Source organism: Erinaceus europaeus, chromosome 17, assembly GCF_950295315.1.
Source record: "Erinaceus europaeus chromosome 17, mEriEur2.1, whole genome shotgun sequence".
Classification (NCBI taxonomy): Eukaryota; Metazoa; Chordata; class Mammalia; order Eulipotyphla; family Erinaceidae; genus Erinaceus; species Erinaceus europaeus.
Window position 1 is genome coordinate 40,189,743 of NC_080178.1, and position 21,401 is coordinate 40,211,143.

General features: G+C 43.8%; 1 protein-coding gene across 4 annotated transcripts in view; it reads left to right on the forward strand.

The window, feature by feature from the left end:
* Positions 1–18,830: 18,830 nt before the first annotated feature.
* Positions 18,831–21,401, forward strand: part of PAK1 (p21 (RAC1) activated kinase 1) — a 161,395-nt gene continuing 158,824 nt past the window's right edge. Inside the window, exon 1 of one of the 4 annotated variants that reach the window (XM_060176709.1) lies at positions 18,831–19,461. The gene's annotated coding sequence lies outside the window, so the exon portion shown is untranslated. The remainder of the gene's footprint in view (positions 19,462–21,401) is intronic. The other 3 variants (XM_060176706.1, XM_060176705.1, XM_060176710.1) reach the window with 3 other exon arrangements.

Below are 21,401 nucleotides of genomic sequence, written 5' to 3' on the forward strand. Positions count from 1 at the left end.
CAATGATGACATCAATAATAACAATAACTACAACAACAATAAAAAACAAGGGCAACAAAAGGGAAAATAAATAAATACTAAAAAAAAAAAAAAAAGGAGACTTAAAAGTGAAAAATGAGGGAGTCGGGTGGTAGTGCAGCGGGTTAAGCGCAGGTGGCGCTAAGCACAAGCACCAGCGGAAGGATCCCGGTTCGAGCCCTCGGCTCCCCACCTGCAGGGGAGTCACTTCACAGGCGGTGAAGCAGGTCTGCAGGTGTCTGTCTTTCTCTCCCCCTCTCTGTCTTCCCCTCCTCTCTCCATTTCTCTCTGTCCTATCCAACAACAATGACATCAATAATAACTACAACAACAAAACAACAAGGGCAACAAAAGGAATAAATTTAAAAAAATAAATAAATATATTTTTAAAAAAATGAGTCACAGTTTGCCCTCACTTTCTTGGCATTTCCCATCCTGGCTAGCCCTCAAAGCAGATGTGTGCCCAGTAACTCCAGTGGTCCCCGGGGTGGCACACTGCCTGCTCCATAGCAGAGGGGCAGCTGTGGGACAATTCACAGTCCCTTAAGGATGACCAAGGGACACTGGGAGGAAATGGGAAGCTTCTGGGGAGAAGGACTCTTCTGCAACACTAAGGCACTTTAGGTCAGTTTCCTTCAGAACATAGGGGGTCAGCAGGGACAGACGCTCCACTATAGCAAGAGCTGGTACATTTTCTCCTGCTTTGGGTGGAGGTGCAGATAAACCCTGAAGTTCTAATTCTGAAATGCTAAGGAAAATATGAGAGGTTTATATGGCATTGTGTGTCTGCCATTACTACCTATGGAAACAAGCCAAATATTTGACAATAAATATTTAGTTTAAAAACTACCTGTGGGCCAAGAAAATACCTCACCAGCTTGGGCATAGGCTTTGCCATGCACTTGGGCCAGGTTTGAGCACTGGTACCACCTGAAATGTGCTGAAAAAGCTCCAGTGCTGTAGTGTCTTTCCCTCTTTATTGTCTCTCTAAATGAGTAAAAAGCATTCCAGAGTGGTGAAAGTGCACACACTTGAAGTCCAAGGCCTGGTCCCTACTACCCATCTATCTTTTGGAGGGCAATGATATATGAGGTATCTCTGTTCCTGCAGTTTCATTGTGAACATAAAACTATTCCAAAAAATTGTAATAATAAACAACTATATGTATGAATGTCTATTCTGGGCTGGTTAAAAAATAATAGATGACATCTACACAGTCTTTTTAATGCTAAGGGAAATTTTTCAGTGCTGTTATTTGCCTAGCATACAAATTTATTTATTTATTTATTTATTTATTTATTTATTTATTTATTTTAAACAGACCGCTGCTTAACTCAGGTTTAATATGGTGGTACTGAGGATTAAGCCTGGGACCTCTCTCTCCTGCCCTATCTAACCTATAGTGTTAAAATAAATATTTGCAATTACAGAAGCCAGACCTTCCACCTTCTGCACCTCATAATCATCCTGGTCTATTCTCCCAGAGAGATAAAGAATAGGAAAGCTTCGAATGGAGGGGGTGGAATACATAACTTTGGTAGTGGGAATTGTGTGGAATTGTACCTCTATTATCCTCTTTTCTTGCTGATCATTATTTTTTTTTTAAGAAAGAAAGAAATATTTGTTGATTGACACATTTGGACAGAATAATAAACTCTACACATAATTCGGTCTTTTTATGTTTTTTTATTTCATTATATTTATTTATTGGATACAGACAGCCAGAAATCAAGAGGGTAGAGAAAGATTGAAAGGGAGAGATAAACCTGTAGACCTGCTTCACCACTCCCTAAGCTTTTCACTGCAGGTGGGGACCAGGGGCTTTAACCCAGGTCCTTGCACATTGTAACATGTGTGCTCAACCAGGTGTGTCACCACCCAGCCCCAAGAAATTCTCTAACAAAGAACATCTTACAGATATAAATGGATCTTTCTTTGTTGACTTAAGGTCTAAAAACCAACTTTCTTTCTTTTCTTCCTACCTCACGTCCTTCCTCCCTTTCCTTTACAAGCTGTTTTAACCTCCTTAAGTGAGTCACTGCCCTTGAGCCTAGCAGGTAGCTCACCTGGGAAAGTGTGCACATTGCCTTTGCCTTGCGCAAGTGCCTGGGTTCAAGCCTCTGGCAACCACATAGAGCCTGCATGGGTGAAGTTTCACAAGCTCTGAAGGGGTGGCTCTTCTTTCTTCCTCTCCCTCTCCCAACCCCCTCCTCAATCTTTTTCTCCCTTTATGTAGAAAAAAGAAAAAAAAATGGTTGTCAGGAGCGGTGGAGTCATATAGGCACTGAGCCCCAGAAATAAACCTGATGGAGGAAAATAAAAGCATTAGTGTCCACCACTGTCTTTAGGCTTCAGGACAGAGAAGGTGTAAGAAGTTAGCCAGAATAAGTAGTAACTATAGAATAGTTTTCGGAACTTGCTTTCATTGACTAATGTCTGAATCCTGGTTTGTTTGTTTGTTATTGCAGTGTTGACCATATAAATATATATTTAAAGGGTCGTTTTTTATTGATCTATTTTTGCATAGAGATAGAAATTAAGAGGGAAGGGGGAAATAGAGAAAGATAGAGACAGAGACACCTATAGCACTGCTTTACCATTCCTGAAGCCTTTCCCCTGTAGGTGGGGACCAGGAGATTAAACATGAAACTTTGAACATGGTAATATTTGTGTTCTACAGGGTGTGCCAACACTTGGCCCTAAGATTCATTTTACTTAGAGAAGGGGGGGGGCAGAGCATTACTCTAGCATATGTACTGCTAAATTTATGAATTCAGGACTTCATGCTTCTAAGTTCAGGGCTCTACCTCTGTACCATATTCTGGGTTGCAAGAGGCAGAAGGTTTTTTTTTTTTTTTTTTTTTCCCCACCAGGACTATTGCTGGGGCTCAGTGCCTACACAACAAATCCATTGCTCCCAGAAGCTACCCCAACTTTCTTTCTTTCTTTTTTTAGTAACTATACTTTTTTAAAAAAGATTTTATTTATTCATGAGAAAAAGAACCAGACATCATTCTAGTTCATATGCTGCCAGGGATTGAGCTCAGGACCTCATATTTGAGAGTTCAACACTTTATCCACTGTGCCACCTCCTGGACTACCCCACAACTTACTTTCTTCCTTCCTTCCTTCCTTCCTTCCTTCCTTCCTTCCTTCCTTCCTTCTTTCCTTCCTTCCTCCCTCCATTCCTTCCTTCCTTTATTTCTTCCTCTTTCCTTCTTTTTTTTTTTCCCCTCCAGGGTTATTGATGAGTCTTGGAGCCTGCACTATAAATCCACTGCTCCTGAAGGCCATCTTTTTTTCCATTGTTGTTGTTGCCGTTATTGTTGTTGGATAGGACAGAGATAAATGAAGAGAGGAGGGGAAGACAGAGATGGAAGAGAAAGATAGACACCTGCAGACCTGTTTCAACACTTATGAAGTGACCCCCCCTACTGGTGGGGAGCCCGGGACTTGAACCAGGATCCTTGAGCCAGTCCTTGCACTTCACCCTATGTACACTTAACCCAGTGCACTACTGCTGAGGCCCTTTCTTTCCTCTTTCTTTCTTTCTTTCTTTCTTTCCCTCTTTCTTTCTTCCTTCCTATTTTATTTGATAAAGACAAAAAATAGAGGGAGATGAGAAAGAGAGACCTACAACACTGTACCACTGCTCATACTTTTCCCCTGCATGTGAGGACATAGGCTTAAACCAGGGTCCTCATACATGGTAATGTGTGCACTCTACTGGGTGAGCTATCACCTAACTCCTTATAAGAATATTGTTATTTTATTTATTTATTTTTTCCCCTGAACCTGAAATCTGATATGTAGGTGGATCCAAGTTATTGTCTGGGGAGATGATGTCATAGCTTAGAAAAGGACCAGAAAGCTGGACTAGGGAAAAGAGTAGTTCCCAAATATGGGAAATTTGTACAAATATTGTTGACTGTAAACTCCATCGATTTGATATGATCTGGGGCCCAGAGGGTTAAAGAATAGGAAAGCTGTGGTCTGGGAGGTGGCACAGTGATAAGGCTTTGGACTCTCAATCAGAGAGGTCCTGAGTTCGATTCCCAGCAAGAGTGCTGTCTGGTTCTTTCTCTCTCTCCTCCTATCTTTCTCATAAATAAAATAATAAAAAAAAGAATAGGAAAGCTATCAAGGGAGGGGATGGGATACGGAGTTCTGGTGGTGGGAATTGTTGTACCTCTCTTATCCTAAGGTTTTGTCAGTGTTTCCTTTTTATAAATAAAATATTTTTAACAGGGTGAAAAAATGTATCCTGATGGTTGACATGGACATGAGTCATAAAAAGAAATTTTGTGAAAACACTCTGAATGCCCAGTGGGCAGATATCAGCAGGTGCCCAGAGGAGTTAAGACTGCGTAAAGAAGCAAATAGGAATTTGGTTCATTGTTTGTACAAAGGTGGAGGGGGAAGAAGGAAAATAATGCTCAGTGCTTATGACGTTTCAGTGACAGACATTTAACTTCATCTGGGTTAGGGGAGGAGGGGTCAGGACTCCATCCAGGAATCCAGTCAGAATTGGTTGAATTCAGAGACTCAAACTTTTCCATCCAGATTTGAGTTCTGTCTGTGGGTTTTTTTCTCCATTATATGGATTCACTCTCCAGAAGGCTCTTCTCATGATGGAAAGTGACAACACTAGACTGGCCTTTCTGTCTCCTAGGTAACCCCAAGGCAAGAGTTGGCCCTTCACTCACAGTTCCCAGCAGCCTTTCCTTGATCAGCAGTCTGGCCTGGAAGATGGAATGTACCGATTCTGTGGGCTGGTTTGGTTTGCTGAAATAGGGTGGGGTCAGCTCTGCTCCAGTCACTTGGAGCTTTCAAAAAGTAATTTGCTAGGTTCCTGGCATGGAACTTCTAAACCCTCTGGAATTTCCTGAGTGATAAAAAGCATCTTTATTATTCACAAATCTCTTAGATTCCTCCTAACTACACAACCAAGGAGGCTTGCTATAGCCTCCTGGTCACCAGAAAGACCAGACCACTATTTGAAAGTGGGTTGTAGAGCCAGCTCATTCTACAGAGAGCAGAACAGAGCTGGAGACTCAGTCCAATCACTTGTTCTGTGATATAATCAATTGCCCCAGGTAAAATCTGAATGCTAAAGCTCAGTGGAGGTTCCAGGCTAGCTGGAAGATTGGAAGGTGAGGTAGCCTGGTTCCGTAGGGGAAGAGAAACTCTATGACCCTCCCAGACCTTGTTCAATGTGACTCTTCATTTGTCAGATATGACTCACATTCTCTCTAAAGTATTGCTGTAATTATAAGTAGAATGCTTTCCTGGGTTCTCTGGGTCATTCTAGCAAGGTCTAGATCCTGAGAGGGCTTGTGGGAATCTCCAGATTTGTAGAAAGTTGGTCAGAAGTATGGGTGACCTGTGGCCCCATTGCTAACTGTACTGAAGGGGAGGCATCTCATTAGGGACTATACCCATAAACCTGTAAAGATTGAAATTAATTGGGAAGAATAGTGTGAGAGTGAAGTTGCAGAACTCCAGGTAGTGTTAGAACAGTTAGGGTTGAGGCAGAAAAGGTTGAAGTTTGGATTCACACGTAGAACAGAGGAAACAGAACTCTTGTGAAGCTAGAAGCCCAGAAGCCAATGGCTCTGATAGCAGAACCCGAGGGAAAGAGATCAAAGCTGAAGGAGAGCTTTGGTTCACCACCAGATGTGGAATTGCAGGGGCATCCCAGCTAATTTTATCTTAGTCATTCAGAGGATGCTGTCCAGTTGAATCTGAGTTCCAGACACTCATCACCAGGGATTTTGCTGGGGGTCGGTGCCTGCATGACAAATCCACTGCTCCTAGAGGGCATTTCCCCCCTTTTCTTTTTGTCTTTCTTTTATTTGATAGGACAGAAAGAAATTGAGATAGAAGGGCAAGATAGAAAGGGAGAGAGACAGACAGACACCTGTAGCACAACTCCATTGCTCATGAAGCTTTTCTTCTGCAAGTGGGGAGTGGGGGCTTCAACCAGGGTCCTTGAACATGTTGTTCCACTAGGTGTGCCATCACTCTACCCCTATGCCAACGTTTTGCCTCTTCCATGGCAGCTCGCTTTTCTGGATTTGCACATCTGTCTCAGTACAGTCTGCCCCAATGTTGATGCTCTTGAGGGACAAGGTACTACCCAGAAAATAGGAGTGGTTACAGGTGTGGCTTGGAAAGGTGGAGGCAGGGCTTGGGTTTTAAAGCCTAGAATCTAGAGAGCTGACTCTCTTTGTCCAGATATCATGTATCAATTCTCTCTTTCTCCCTCTCTCTCCCTCTCTCTCTCTCCCTCTCTCTCTCTCCTTCTCTCTCCCTCTCTGTCTCTCTCCCTCTCTCTCTCCTTCCCTCCATCTCTCTCTCTCTTTCTCTCTCTCTATCTGTCTCTCTCTATCTCTTTCTCATGCCCTAACATGTTAATGTTTTCAATTTTTCCAAATAAAAGTTTAAAGTGGGGGTGGGTAGTACAGCGGGTTAAGTGTACATGGCACAAAGCGCAAGGACTGGTATAAGGATACCGGTTTGAGCTTCCTGCTCCCCACCAGCAGGGGAGTAGCTTCACAAGTAGTGAAGCAGGTCTGCTAGTGTCTTTCTCTCTTCCTCTCTGTTTTCTCCTCCTCTCTCCATTTCTCTCTGTCCTATCCAACAACAATTACAGCAATAACAACAATAATAATAACAACTATGATGATAAACAACAATGGCAACAGAAGGGGAAAAATAGCTTCCAGGAGCAGTGGGTTCATAGTGCAGGCACTGAGCCCCAGCAATAACCCTGGAGGCAAAAAAAAAAAAAAGTTCAAAGTACCTGAAAATCACTATCTCTCCTCAATTCTTGTTGAGATAATGTGTGACAAACCTTTAATATTGGGGGAACAAACACCAGCCTTTCTTTTCCCTCTTAAACAATGCAGCTGAGCTGTTTCTGCAGACGTTGAACACTGGTCCTTCCTGTTCAGATACCTTGGCACCAACCCCGTAAGTGAATTCACATCAGCATTTCTGGTTTTGATCACTGGACAATAAATATTTTGAGGACAAGAATTATTTTCTTAATCTTCACGCCTGTGTCCATGCCCTGCCCACAGCAAGCCCTAATGGCAGATTCAGCTCAGTGGCTTGAGAGGGATTGGCTACTCCTTGTTCTCTTTGGACTCTGCAGATGCCTGTCCAGTTCCCAGAGGTAGTCCACCTCCCTCTTTGCTCCTTCTCCCAGCAGGGAAGTCAGACCAGCTCAGTTACTCTTAAGCTTGGGTCTGAGTGTGAGATGTGTCTTCCTCCTTGCCCACTGGGGAGATTCCTCAGTGGCCTCTGAGACTGGTTCTAATTTTCTTTCTTTCTTTTTTTTAAATATTTATTTTATTTATTTATTCCCTTTGTTGCCCTTGTTGTTTTATTGTTGTAGTTATTATTGTTGTTGTCATTGTTGGATAGGACAGAGAGAAATGGAGAGAGGAGGGGAAGACAGAGGAGGAGAGAAAGATAGACACCTGCAGACCTGCTTCACCGCCTGTGAAGCGACTTCCCTGCAGGTGGGGAGCCGGGGCTCAAACCGGGATCCTTATGCCTTGTGCTTTGTGCCACCTGCACTTAACCCACTGTGCTACAGCCCGACTACCTCTAATTTTATTTCTTACTTAAAAATATGGAAAATGGTGCACCGGCTACATCAAATAAAGAAGTGAAATTGCCTGAATATGCTGGAGGAGCCACACACAGGGCTGAACCCTATGCCCAATAGCTTAGTGGATTCTCCAAGCCAGGGGAGGAGGGGGTTGGTGAGGTGGGATGGGAAATATTCTTTGCCAATTTTGCAGATATGGAAAACAAAAGAAGTGGTGGTAATAAAACACATTTCCCCCCAAAATATGTATACTTGATAAGAAAGATTAAAACACATACCTAGATGTTTTCATAATAAAGGCAAGTTGGTATGATGAAAGCATTGAAAATAATGAGGGAAGTATATTTTACTCTAATCCCTGACTTAAAAAATTAGAGTAAAACTCATAAAAATATTACCTGTACCCTTCCAATCCTCAAGAATAAGCAGCATCAGCAATTTTTCTATACATACATGTTGTCTACATCCATTTTATTGTTATACTTATCTATGTATCTTTTTTATTCCTTTTTTGGATAGAGGCCATGAGAACTTGAGAGGGAAGAGGGAGACAGAGGGAGAGAGAGACACCTATAGCACTACCTCACCAATCGTGAAGTTTCTCCTCTGCAGGTGTGGACTGGAGCTTAAACTCAGGTCCTTGCACATGCTAATGTGTGTGCTAGAGCAATAGATTGGGTGTGCCACCACCAAATCCCTTTATATATCATGTACCCTTATGAGGTACAGAGCTGTATGCATGCATGAACTGCAGAGCAACCTCTCCAATTCAATTTTTTTATTAATTTTTTATCTTTATTTATTGGATAGACAGTCAGAAACTGAGAGGGAAGTGACAATAGAGAGGAAGAGAGGCAGAGAGACACCTGCAGCACTGCTTCACCACTTCCAAAAGCTTCCTCCCTGCAGGTAGGGACTCGTAGTTCGAACCTGGGTCCTTGTGTATTGTAATATGTATACTCAACTAGGTGCACCACCACCCAGCACCCACAGCCCACATTTTAATGAATGAATGAATTAATTTTTTTGCCACCACCAGTACTTCATCCCTCTGGGCTTACTTTATTTTATTAGTGAATTAATATTGATTTACCAAATTATAAGATAATAGGGGTATAATTCTGCACTGTTCCCACTACCAGACTTCTGTATCCCCATTCCCTCCATTGAAAGCTTCAGTAATCTCCCCAGGTTGCAGATATGATTGACTCTTATTTCTATAGCTATCTGTCTATATTTATATATATATTTCCCATCCCCCATGGCCCTGTTTTCTCTTCCTTTCTAGCCACACATATCTATTACTTTTTCCAAATGTCCCTCCTTTTTTTCCCTCTTCTTTCTCCCGATCCTGATGAAGTTGGAGTTCAGAGCACTCTGGTCATGTTCTTCTGTCATTTCCCACTCTCTGGAAGTATGGACCAACGTTCTTTCTGTGGTGCACAAGGTGGGAGTCCTGGCTTCTGTAATTGCTTCTCTACTAGACATAGGCATTAGCAGGTTGAGTCGTATCCCCCATTCTGATTCTATCTTTTCCTAGTAGGGTATGTCTCCGGAGAGGTGAGGTTCCAGAGAACACTGATGAGGGCATCTGCCCAGGGTAGTCAGGATGGAATCATCTGGATAACATCTGCAACTTGGTGGATGAAAGGCAGTAAGATATAGAGATTGACAAAATGATTAATGAACAGGAATCAAAAAGTAGGAATAGAGCAGATGAGACTAGGGATCTTAGGGTAGATAGAATCTCAGAAGTCTAGTTTAGGTAAGTTCCTAGGGGACTACTTGGTTTTTGTAGGTTTGCTTGAGTTTGATAGCTAACATGGAGGTGGACAAAGTATTGTTTGAGAAGTTGGTGTCAGAGTTAAGAATAGAGCTAGAAAGTTGGATTAGAGCTAAGAGTAGCTCGCAAACTTAAAGAAAATCTTTGAATAAAGTTAACTATTTACCCCATCCACCTGACCCAGGGCTTCCCCCCTCCCTCTCTTTGCATTATATATGCCTTTGTCTATATCTAGGGTCTGTAACTTTGTTAAGGAGTGTACCATTTGAAATGGAACTAGTTGGTCCCATGCATTAGGAAAGGTCTTTTTTTTAAAAAAAAAAAAATATTTATTCCCTTTTGTTTCCCTTGTTGTTTTTGTATTGTTGTAGTTATTATTGTTGTTGCTATTGATGTTGTCGTCGTTGAATAGGACAGAGAGAAATGGAGAGATAAGGGGAAGACAGAGAGAGGGAGAGAAAGATAGACACCTGCAGACCTGCTTCACTGATTGTGAAGGAACTCCCCTGCAGGTGGGGAGCCAGGGGCTGGAACTGGGATCCTTATGCTGGTCCTTGCACTTTGTGCCACATAACACGCTGGGCTACCGCCCAACTCCCAGAAAAATCTTTGTAACCTCTGAGTCCCTGTTGGTCTGAGCTTGCAGTTCATGGTCATAGCTCAGAACATTTTAGGATACACTCATTTCAGAGCCAGTGTTCATTGAGTGGTAGGGTAGGATGTCACTACCATCGCTACTTTATAGGGAGGACACGATTCTGGAATGACCCACTAGGGGGTTTATGATGTCATTGCTAATAGACGTGACGAGTGATGGTAGAGAGGGGAACCTATTAGAGATCTAGGCCATCATATCTGTGTGGGAGTTCTGGGCATACTTTTTTTTTCAGATAGAAAGAGAAAAACACAGCTGGGGCCCTAATTGCGGAGTCCTGAGTCTCCCAAACAGACTTGATGGGCCTAGACCTCAAATACATCCCTCTTTCCATTGTTTCTGTTCATCTCTATCAGGAACAACAAAATAGACCCCGTTGTGGGCCCCCATAGGACCTAGCCTTCAATCTGGATCAACAATGGTAGAGAATGTTCCATCCACCAAAGGGAGGATGGACAACATACTCCATTCTACAACTGAGGAAGAGGGGTTAATACTGGGGCAGCATGGAATGTTCCTACTCATGACCACAGAATATGAGCTCACATCTAGAGGGATGCAGAGGTCACACAGGCTCCTAAGCTAATTATGAGCCCCAGATCACATCAAATAGATGGGGTTTACAGTCAACAATATTTATACCCCTTTCCCATATTAGGGAGCTACTCTCTTCCCTGATCCAGCTTTCTGGTCCTTTTCCCAGCCATGACATCATCTCCCCAGACAATAATTACAATCCACCTGTGTATCAGATTTCAGGCTTAGGCAAAAACAACCAACCAAACAAACAAAAAACCCACTAATATAGCTACAGGCCCTTTTAAATATAAATAAAATATGCCTACTAGCTATCTACAAAATGGAGAAACCCCCAACACTTCATCTGCACTATTACAGCCTTTAAGTCCATGATTGTTCAACAATTTGTTTGTCTTTGTATGTTAACTCTCTTTTCCGCCACCGGTTTCCAGATGCTAGCAGGATGCCAACAAGACTTCCCTGGACAGACAACCCCAACAATGTACCTTGGAGCTCCGTCTCCCCAGAGCCCTTCCCCACTAGGGAAAGAGAGAGACAGGCTGGGGGTATGGATCAACCTGTCAATGCTCATATTCAGCAGGGAAGCAATTACAGAAGCCAGACTTTCTGCATCCCACAATGATCTTGGGTCCATACTCCCAGAGGGTTAAAGAATAGGAAAGCTATCAGTGGAGGGGATGGTATATGGAGGTCTGGTGGTGGGAGTTGTGAGAAGCTATACCCCTCTTATTCTATGGTTTTGACAATGTTTCCTTTTTATAAATAAAAAATAAAAAAAAACAGTTTGGAAGAACTGTATTAGTTATCTCTGGTGTGCCTGGATAGCATGAGGGTGCTTGTTACCGAGCAAGTGCTCTCTGGGTTGGAGAGAACTCAACTGGAGCCAACCTAGGCTGCTGCCTGGGAGAGGGATCAGGAACTCGTGCCGAGCTAACATCGCAGGAGATACACTCTAGAACTCTCGGAGCTAGAAAGCAATTCTGAGTGTTTTTACTCAGAAAAGCAGCTTGCATATATACTAGCCCAGCAGGGTGGAAACACAGTGTGACGTAGAGAGGGTGGAGCAAAAAGACAGTGGTGGAAATCAGTGTGACTATGAGAGGGGGCGGAGCAAAAAGACATCATGAACAAGTGGGGATTAAACCAATGCCCTGGAGGGAGGGTGGTGCTTAGTTAACAGTGGTTTATGTAAATAGACCATAGCTTTAAGTGGGATCAAACCAATGCCCTGCAGGCATGCTGGCGCTTAGTTAAGCAGGAACAGAGACAGAAGCTTTAAGCCGGGGGAGCTGGCATACTACCCAACATTGGTGGGGGTCACAGAACTAAATAAACAAATACTTTTAAAAAAATATTTTTATTTGTTTATTGGATAGAGACAGCCAGAAATGGAGAAAGAAGGAGGATATATCTATATCTATATCTATATATATATATAGATATATATATATAGATAGATAGACCTGCAGCACTACTTCACCAATTGTGAAGTTTCCCCATGCAAGGAGAAATCGGAGGCTTGAACCCAGGTCCTTGCACATGTAACAAAAGCTTCACCAAACATGTGATGTCGACTTTGCAACTCCAATTATCTGGTGAAATGTTTCCTAACATATGGAACAACATAGTTCCATTTCAGATATTTCTGACAATGGTATAGGCCCTAGATGTAGGCTAGGTCTTAGTTTACTAGGTACATGTATTCAGGTATCCATAAGTTAGGGACAACTATATATCTCAAAGTAAAAGTGTTTTGACAGTCTGCTGAGTTTAAACTTAGACCTAATAAGCTTCATGTAATCCCATTGGTTTATTTACTTAGTTTTGCTTTTATATTCATGCAGTTGGACTTGAGTCTCCAAAGGCATTTTTGAAGCTAACATTCTGCCTATGTCCTCTATTAAGTATGTTATGCTTTCCTGTCAGGAAATTGTGAGGATGTGGTTGAGCTTGGCAGGGCTTGACTTGAGGGGACATACATCTTCTTGTTTTATCAGACTCCCTGCCTCACAAAACATCCTGCATTCCTGATACTATGGCCACTAGATAAAAAGAAAGGGGGAGATGTTGGGAAATTGTGAGGATGTGGTTGAGCTTAGCAGGGCTTGACTTGAGGGGACATCCATCCTTTCATCTAATCAGATTCCCTGCCTCACAAAGCACCCTACATTCCTGATACTATGGCCTATCTACATAATCACTGTTTTGCCTGAAAGATCCCCACCCATTCCATTCCTTTGATCTATCTTCTTTCTACCCTCAAGACCCTCCCTGCCTGCAGGGTATTATTAATCTTACCAGTTAAAACCCTCACAACAGTTGCTAAGGAAGTTCCTACCTTTTCAGTCCCTTTTGCCTTTCTCCGTCCCTTTCCAAACCATGTGAAGCCATTTCCTTTTCTGACTTGCCACTTCTAGGTCTGCCTTTTAAAAGCCTTGGCTTTCTGATAAATAAAGAATTGAATTGCCTCACCACCATGAGTTTGTTCCTGAGTCATCTCTCTTGCGTCGCTGAGTGAGTAGCAGCCTAGGCTGGCTCCAGTCATGTTCTCTCTAACCCAGAGAGTATGCGCCCAGGAAGAGGCACTCCCACACTAGCCCAGCAGTTTTCTGTCTAATATCTAGGTCTTTGATCAGCACAGTAAGATGTTGTATTCCTGTTTCATACTTCTTCAGGTTGCCACCCAATTTTCCCAAACACTATTAATTGAAAAATTCTTCTTCCACCCATCAATGTTCTCGGGGTCTTTATCATATGTTAACAGTTCATACATGTAGGGGCTTATTTCTAGGATTTCAATTCTACCCCATTGGTCTGCATATTGATTTTTGGTCCAGAACTACATAGCTTTGATTATTGTATACTAGTAGTTTAGTTTAAGTCAGGAAGCATGATGCCTCTATCTTATTCTTTTCTCTCATGATTTCTTTGGTGAGCCTGGGTCTCTGTGGTTCCAGACAAACCTTTTTAGTATTTGTTCTAATTCCTTAAAACAATTCAATGGGGCTTTGATAGGGATTGCTCTAGTAGGATGGCCATTTTGATAATGTTAAATTATTCAGGTCATCAGCATGAAGTAAAATCTTTCCATTTCTTTGTATCTTCTTCTATTTACTTTAGTAATGAGTTGTAGTTTTCAATGTACAAATCTCTCACATCCTTTGTTAAATTTACTTCTGCTTCATTCTTTTTGATACTATGATAAATAGGATTGATTTCTTGGTGGATATAGATATTTTTAGGGAGTCATTATCATACCTTCCACAGAAACCAGACACAAATAATTTATTTTATTTTATTTTTTGCCTGCAAGTCTTCATGCCTACATAATCCCACTGTTCTCAGTGGATTTTTTTACTTTAATTAATTAACTAGTTAATTAATTAAACATTCCACCAGGGTAATTGCTGGGGCTCTATGCCTACATGATTCCACTGCTCCCAAATGGACTTATTTTATTTTATTTTTATTTCTACCAGGGTTATTGCTGGGGCTCAGTGCCTGAATCCACTACTCCTGGAGGCCATTTTTCCCATTTTGTTGCCCTTGTTGTTACCCTTGTTGCTGTCATTATTGTTATCATTGCTGTTGCTGGACAGGACAGAGAGAAATCAAGAGAGGAGGGGAGACGGGGGGGGAAGAAAGACAGACATATGCAGTTCTGCTTTACCACTTAAGAAGTGACCATCCTGCAGGTGGGAAGCTGGGGGCTCAAACCAGGATCCTTATGCTGGTCCTTTCACTTCGAGCCATGTGAGCTTAACCTGCTGTGCTACAGCCCGACCGCCTTTTCTTTTCTATTATACTCAACAAGACAGAAAATTTGAGAGGGCAGTAGAAATAGAGAAGTACATAGAGAGAGACACTTGCACATCTGCTTCACTGCTAGTGGAGCACCCCCACCCCCCCGCAAGTGGGGAGTGGGGGTTTGAACCTGGGTCCTTTCATGTGGTGAAGTACGTGCTTAATCAAGTGCACAACCACCTGGCCCCTTCCCAAAGGACTCTTTTAAGTAGAGAGTGAGAGACATGGAAAGAGATAGAGACATCACAACACAGCTCATCTGCTCATGAAGTGGCCCTTGTGCAGGAAGTGTGGTGCCAGAAGTTTAAACCTGGGTCCATGACAAAAGACGTGTTCTACTGGGTGAGTCATCTCTCTGCTTATTTAAAAGAATATTTACTTTATTTACTACATATGAGATACTCTACCTATGACGAAGTACATAGGTAGTTTCACATGAAAGAGAGAGCAAAGTGAGAAAGAGAGAGAGAAAGAGAAAGGGAGAGAGAAGCCAGAGCACCAATCCAGTAATGACCAAGGATTGAACAGGGAACCTCTACCAGTTGAGCTATTTCCCCAGTTGCACAGAAACATTTTAGATAAGAGTAAATTTACAGGATTATGATCTTGGATTATGTTACTAACTTTTTCTACGCCTCAATCTCCTCATCAAAAAGAAAAATGGAAGGACAAAAGTAGTCTATCTCAAATGATTATTTTTGAGAGTTAAAGGTGATTGTGCCTATAATAGTATGTGACACATGGCCTGAGAGGTAGCATAGTGGCTAGAGCACTGGACTTAAAAACATGATTTTGATCCCCAACATCACATGTCCCAGAGTGATGCTTTGGTTTTCTCATAAACAAATCTATTTTTTAAAATTTTTTATTTAAGAAAGGATTAATGAACAAAAACATAAGGTAGGAGGGGTACAACTCCACACAATTCCCACCACCCAATCCCCATAACCCACCCCCTCCCATGATAGCTTTCCCATTCTCTAGCCCTCTGGGAGCATGGACCCAGGGTTGTTGAGGGTTGCAGAAGGTAGAAGGTCTGGCTTCTGTAATTGCTTCCCTGCTGAACATGGGCGTTGACTGGTTGGTCCATACTCCCAGTCTGCCTCTCTCTTTCCCTAGTAAGGTGTGTCTCTGGGAAAGCTGAGCTCCAGGACACATTGGTGGGGTCTTCAATCCAGGGAAGCCTGGCCAGCATCCTGGTGGCTTCTGGAACCTGGTGATTGAAAAGAGAGTTAACATATGAAGCCAAACAATTTGTTGAGCAATCATGGATCCCAAGCTTGGAATAGTGGAGAGGAAGTGTTAGGGAGGTACTCACTGCAAACTCTAGTGTACTTCTGCTTTCAGGTATATATTTTGCAGTAGTTTATGGATACGTGTGCACATAAGCTCTCTCTCACAGAAACTGGTGTATATCTAGGTTATGGGACTTTGTTAGAAAGTGAACTACCTGAGATGAAATTAGAGTGTACTATAAAAGGAAAGGTCTCACCCGAGTAATGAAGCTGAAGGGTTGTCATTCCACACGTGAAGTTTCTGGATACAGTCTGAGGTGAAGCATGTTGAGGTGGCAATCGTTGCTTTGGTTAGGTTGTGATCGGCAGATGCAATATTATTTGGTTTGGATTGGGAGATGCATACGGGAAAGTGGGCCCTATCCAAGGGTTCCAGGACTGGGGGAAGTAGGGGCTCTATAGTGAAGATGTGAGGTTCCTGCTGTCTTAGGGTTCAAAAAGACAATCGATAGTCAATATTATCATCACATTATTTGTTAATTGGGTTAACTTTGAAAAGTCCCTTTGTTATGGTTTGCTGTACAGTATCCAGTATCTTGTATATAGCTGTGCTATTGGAAGCTTCTAATCTACTTGGTCTAGGCTTTTGAGAGAGTCCGCATATCAAATACACAGCCTATATATTAAAAAGATTCAGTTTGTCTTTTGAGAAACTTTGAGACATACAATTGATTTCCCCCTCTCATATTAATTAACTACTGATTTATATGTCTACATTTTGCTAGGAGTGTACATAAACACCATTCCCACCACCAAAGGACTGTGACCCATCCCTCCCGCCCACTCCCACCCCCTACTGGCCCAGGAAGCTGCATGTCTACCCCTCACCACTGGGTTTTTACTTTGGTGCCCTACTTACAATTTGATCAGGTCCTGCTTTTAGTTTCCCTTTCAGATCTTCTTAGTCAGCTTCTGTTGCTGAGTGGGATCATTCCATACTTATCTTTATCTTTCTGACTTAGTTCACTTAACATAATTCCTTCTAGCTCTGTCCAAGATGGGTCAGAGAAGGTGGGTTCATTGTTTTTGATAGCTGCATAGTATTCCATTGTGTATATATACCACAGCTTTCTCAGCCACTCATCTGTTGTTGGGCACCTGGGTTGCTTCCAGGTTTTAGCTATTATGAATTGTGCTGCTGTGAACATAGGAGTACACACCTCTTTTTGGTTGGGTGTTATGGAGTCCTTGGGGTATAACCCCAGGAGAGGAATTACTGGGTCATATAGAAGGTCCATGTCTAGCCTTGTGAGAGTTTTCCAGACTGCTCTCCACAGAGGCTGTACCAATTTACATTCCCACCAGCAATGTAAAAGGGTTCCTCTGTCCCCACATCCTCTCCAGCATTTGTTGCTGCTGTCCTTTTTGATGTATGCCATTCTTACAGGAGTGAGGTGGTATCTTAGTGTTGTCTTAATTTGCATTTCTCTGACAATCAGTGACCTAGAGCAGTTTTTCATATTTTTGTTAGCCTTTTGGATCTCCTCTGTGGTGAATGTTTTGTTCATTTCCTCTGCCCATTTTTGGATGGGGTCATTTGCTTTTTTGCGGCTAAGTTTGCTGAGCTCTTTATATATTTTGGTGATTAGTTTCTTCTCTGATGTCTGGCATGTGAAGATCTTCTCCCATTCTGTGAGGGGTCTCTCTGTTTGTTTAATAGTTTCTTTGGATGTACAGAAGCTTTTCAATTTGATGTACATTGGTTTGTTTCTGCTTTAGTCTTCCTTGCAATTGGGTTTGATTCATCAAAGATGTCCTTGAGGTGTATGTGGGAAAGTGTTTTACCAATGTTTTCCTCTAAGTATTTGATTGTTTCTGGTCTGACATCTAGGTCTTTGATCCATTTGGAGTTGATTTTTGTTTCTGGTGAGATAAAGTGGTTCAATTTCATTCTTCTGCATGTTTCAACCCAGTTTCCCCAGCACCATTTATTGAAGAGAGCCTCCTTTTTCCATTTAATACTTTGGGCCCCCTTATCAAAGATTAGATGCCCACAAATCTATTTTTTTGTTTGTTTTTAAGAACAGTATGTGGTACACAGAAAGCACTAATGGATCATTCTGCTTAAATATATATTTTTTAACATTTTGATTCCTACTATGTGTGTCAAGCACTGGGAACATGGATAGCATGTTGCCTTGTTCTCAGTGAGCGCACTTGCGCGCACACACACACACACACACACACACATCACACAAAAACAGCTGCTACCCAGCATGATCAGTGCTGTATGGAAGTATTATAGGATTATAGCAGTGCCAAGGTTCAGAGAAACCTGAGAAACATTAGTTGAGTGAGTAAATGAACATGACATTTGAGCTGGGTTTTGCAGAATGAGTATGTTTTAGCTGGTTGATATAGAGGTAATGACTCAGAGACATGATGAAATGTGGATTCAGAGACCGTTAAGTAACATCTCTGTGTGGCTTGAGTTAGGTATTTTGAGAAGAAACCAGGAATGCCGGTATGAGCCCCAAGATTGCACAGTGTCAGATTAAGAAGTTCAGATTTGATTCTGAAAGCAAGTTATTCTGAATATTTAAGCACCAGACTCTAAATCCTTGTTTTTAAAATTAGACTTTACATCTCTGATGACTTTTCTTGGGGGAGGTGCTGGGAGATAGCTCAGAAGGTAGAGCACTTGTATATAGGACCCTGTGTTCAACTCCTGGTGCCACCTGGGAAATGCCATGTACAGCATCAAGGTGGGATCTCCATGGATGGTGGGATTGTGGAGTGACTCGTTGGTGTCTGCCCCTTCACTCTTCTTTCTTTTTTTTTTTTTCTCTCTCTCTCTCTTTCCATCTCTCTCTCTCTTTCTATATATATTTCCAGAACCAGAGCTCCAGAGAAAAGTTTGAGTTGTTGTGGTGGGGGAAACATGGAAAAGGGAGCCCATTTAAAACCTTCTTTATCATTTCTTTATTTCCTGCCCACTCCCACCCCACTCCCCAGTAAAGCAAATATTCTACCAAATGTTCCAGGAGCTGCATTGCTTGCAAATTGAGTTTTTGACAATGAGTTTGCAGAGGCGGTGGTATTTTGCCACCTGGAGACCCCGCCTTCCCTGCACCCCAAAACCACTGAGGATGGCGGAAGCGGTCCCATCCAAGGCAGAGAGAGGTGCGGGTAGGCACAGTGACGCCACGCGGCGGATGGTGATTCCCAGTCACCGGCGTCATGAGCAGATGACATCACCGGACCTTGCTCACGTGAGTCAGTCCCTCTCCCCGCCTCCACCTGCGGAGGCCGCGCGGCCAGGAAGGGCGGAGCTCGGCTGCCGCGGACAATAGCCCGGCGGCGGGCTGCGAACTGCGGGTTGCGCTGAGCTCCAGGCGCCCCCTCCTGGCACAGCGCAATCACCGCGGCGGCGCCCGCCCTGCCGGGATTCTGCTCCAGCGCCTGCGGCGCTCAGCCCGCACCGCCCCCCTCATCCCCAGAGCACGGGGCCAGGCTCCCCCCCCCCCCACCGCGTCCCGCGCCCTCGCCCCCTTGTGGTCGCCTCCCTGCGCGTCCCCTGCGAGCTAGAGCAGCGGCCCGCGGCGGAGCAGGAGCAGGAGCAGGAGCAGGAGCAGGAGCAGGAGCAGGAGCAGGAGCAGGAGCAGGAGCAGGAGCAGGAGCAGGAGCAGGAGCAGGAGCAGGAGCAGGAGCAGGAGCAGGAGCAGGAGCAGGAACCCGAGCAGGAGCAGGAGCACGAGCGGCGTGGAAGGTTCGGGCAGGCCCATTCATTCCCGGGGGGCGCCAGGTGAGGGCGGCGGGGACGCCGTCGGGCTCGGCCGGGCTCGGGAGGACCAACAAAGGCCGCCGCCTCCCTCCCGGGTCTCGGGCGCTGGGGCACCCGGCGCAAACGAGAGACGGCAGGGAGACCCCCAGTCGCCCCTCAGGTCTGCCCGGGAGCCACTCTCTCCCCGACTTACCAGCGGCCGGGAGAGGAGGTGGAGCGCGCCCGGGGCCCATGCAGGGCAGCCTGCCGGGGTGATCTTGGTGGAAGACAGCTGTGGGGTACAGGTCCCCAGAACGTGCGCTGGATGCGCCTGGCTCCCTAGCCCTTCCCCCACCGGGTGCGCTGCCCAGCGCTAAGAGCAGGGCAGGGAGGCTGGCGATTATTTTACGCTCATTATTCCATTCCAAAATTCCAAAACACAGGCTTTGTAAACGTGCGTGTTTCACCGGCCAGCACGACTGGGATGCCGTGCAAGAGTCCGTGGGAAGTTTGGGGTGCTAGGAGTAAAGCACTTGTTTGTGGAAATGCTTGGAAAATTGTCTCCCACTTGCCTCCTGGAACTGTGAGAGGTGAAGAAAAGGGTCAGAACTGTGGTTACCAGTAAGCATTCAGAGTCACTAATCTAGCCTTTATGCAAATAAATGTCCCTGGGAGAAAGTTCTACTCTTGCTTTTGAGTGCTGGAGCTCACCCTCAGCCTTGTCCTGAGCAAACACACACAGAGACACCTCCATGATCATTCCTTGTGACTTCCCCTTTTTCCTTCTGTGACCTTGAGCTGGTTACTTCAACCCTGAAAGATACCTCTGTCTCTCCTTCTCTTTCTCTCTCACTCCCTCCTTTCTCTGTGTCTTACTCTTTCTCTCTACCAGAGCACTGCTCAACTCTGGCTCATGGTGATGCTGGGGCTTGAACCTGAGACCTCGGAGCCTCAGGTATGTAACGTAAATCTTTTTTGTATAACCACTTTGTTATCTCTCTAGCCCTAGAGTTTGCTTTCATGTCCCAGAAACAGGCCTGTGTCAAGACAGCTTTACAGACTGCATTGAAGTGTCCTGCTCCTCACACCCCAGCAGTCAACTCTTTGTTTCCACTCCTCCCAATTCTTCTCCTGCCCATTGGCAGTCCCAGGCCAGGCAGACTCTGTGACTCTTCATTTATGACATTGTTTGTTCTGTTCCAGAAGTCCTAAATTAGTTTCCTATGAAACCCACCTTACCTGCAGGTAAACACTACTTTTCAAAAAGGGCCTGAGGTATATTGCCCAAATGAGTCCTGCAGCTAATACATAGCTTTCCCCAGAGGAATGCTGGGTTTTGCCTACTGGCACCATAATACTGGAGCCTGGGGAGCTAACTGCCTTTCAGGTCGCCTGGAAGAGACTGGAGTTAGAATATGCTAAGACTTTCCCTGTCTTCAAAGGGCTCAAAGTCTACAGTGGGTGAGGTAGACATATAAACAATGAAGGCCTGCCCTAATATCTGGGGGGACTCTGTTGTACAGAGATGAGTGTGTGGTGATTGAGGCTGCCGGACTGGTTTTGTAAGTCTCTGGACAGAGAGTCCTGCAGGGATGGCCTCTTAGTCATAAAGTGGCATTTGACAAAAAGAAAAAAACTAATTTTTTCTTGCATTATTTCAAGTGTATCTTTTACCTATGTTTTTTATGTTTCAAAAATCACTGCTAAAATACAATTAATACTGAAGGGTATTGTGTATAATATCACTATCTCCTTTTTTTTTTCCTCTCCCCACTCCTGTTACCAAAGGTCTGTGTCCCCATCCCTACTCCCATAGATAACCACTATTGTTCTTAGATATAGTAGTCTTAGATATAGGCTGACTTTTTTTTTTTTTTTTTACCTCCAGGATTATTGTGGGGACTCAGTGCTTGCACTATGAACCCACTGCTACTGGAAGCCATTTTTTCCCATTTTGTTGCCCTTGTTATTGTTGCCACTGA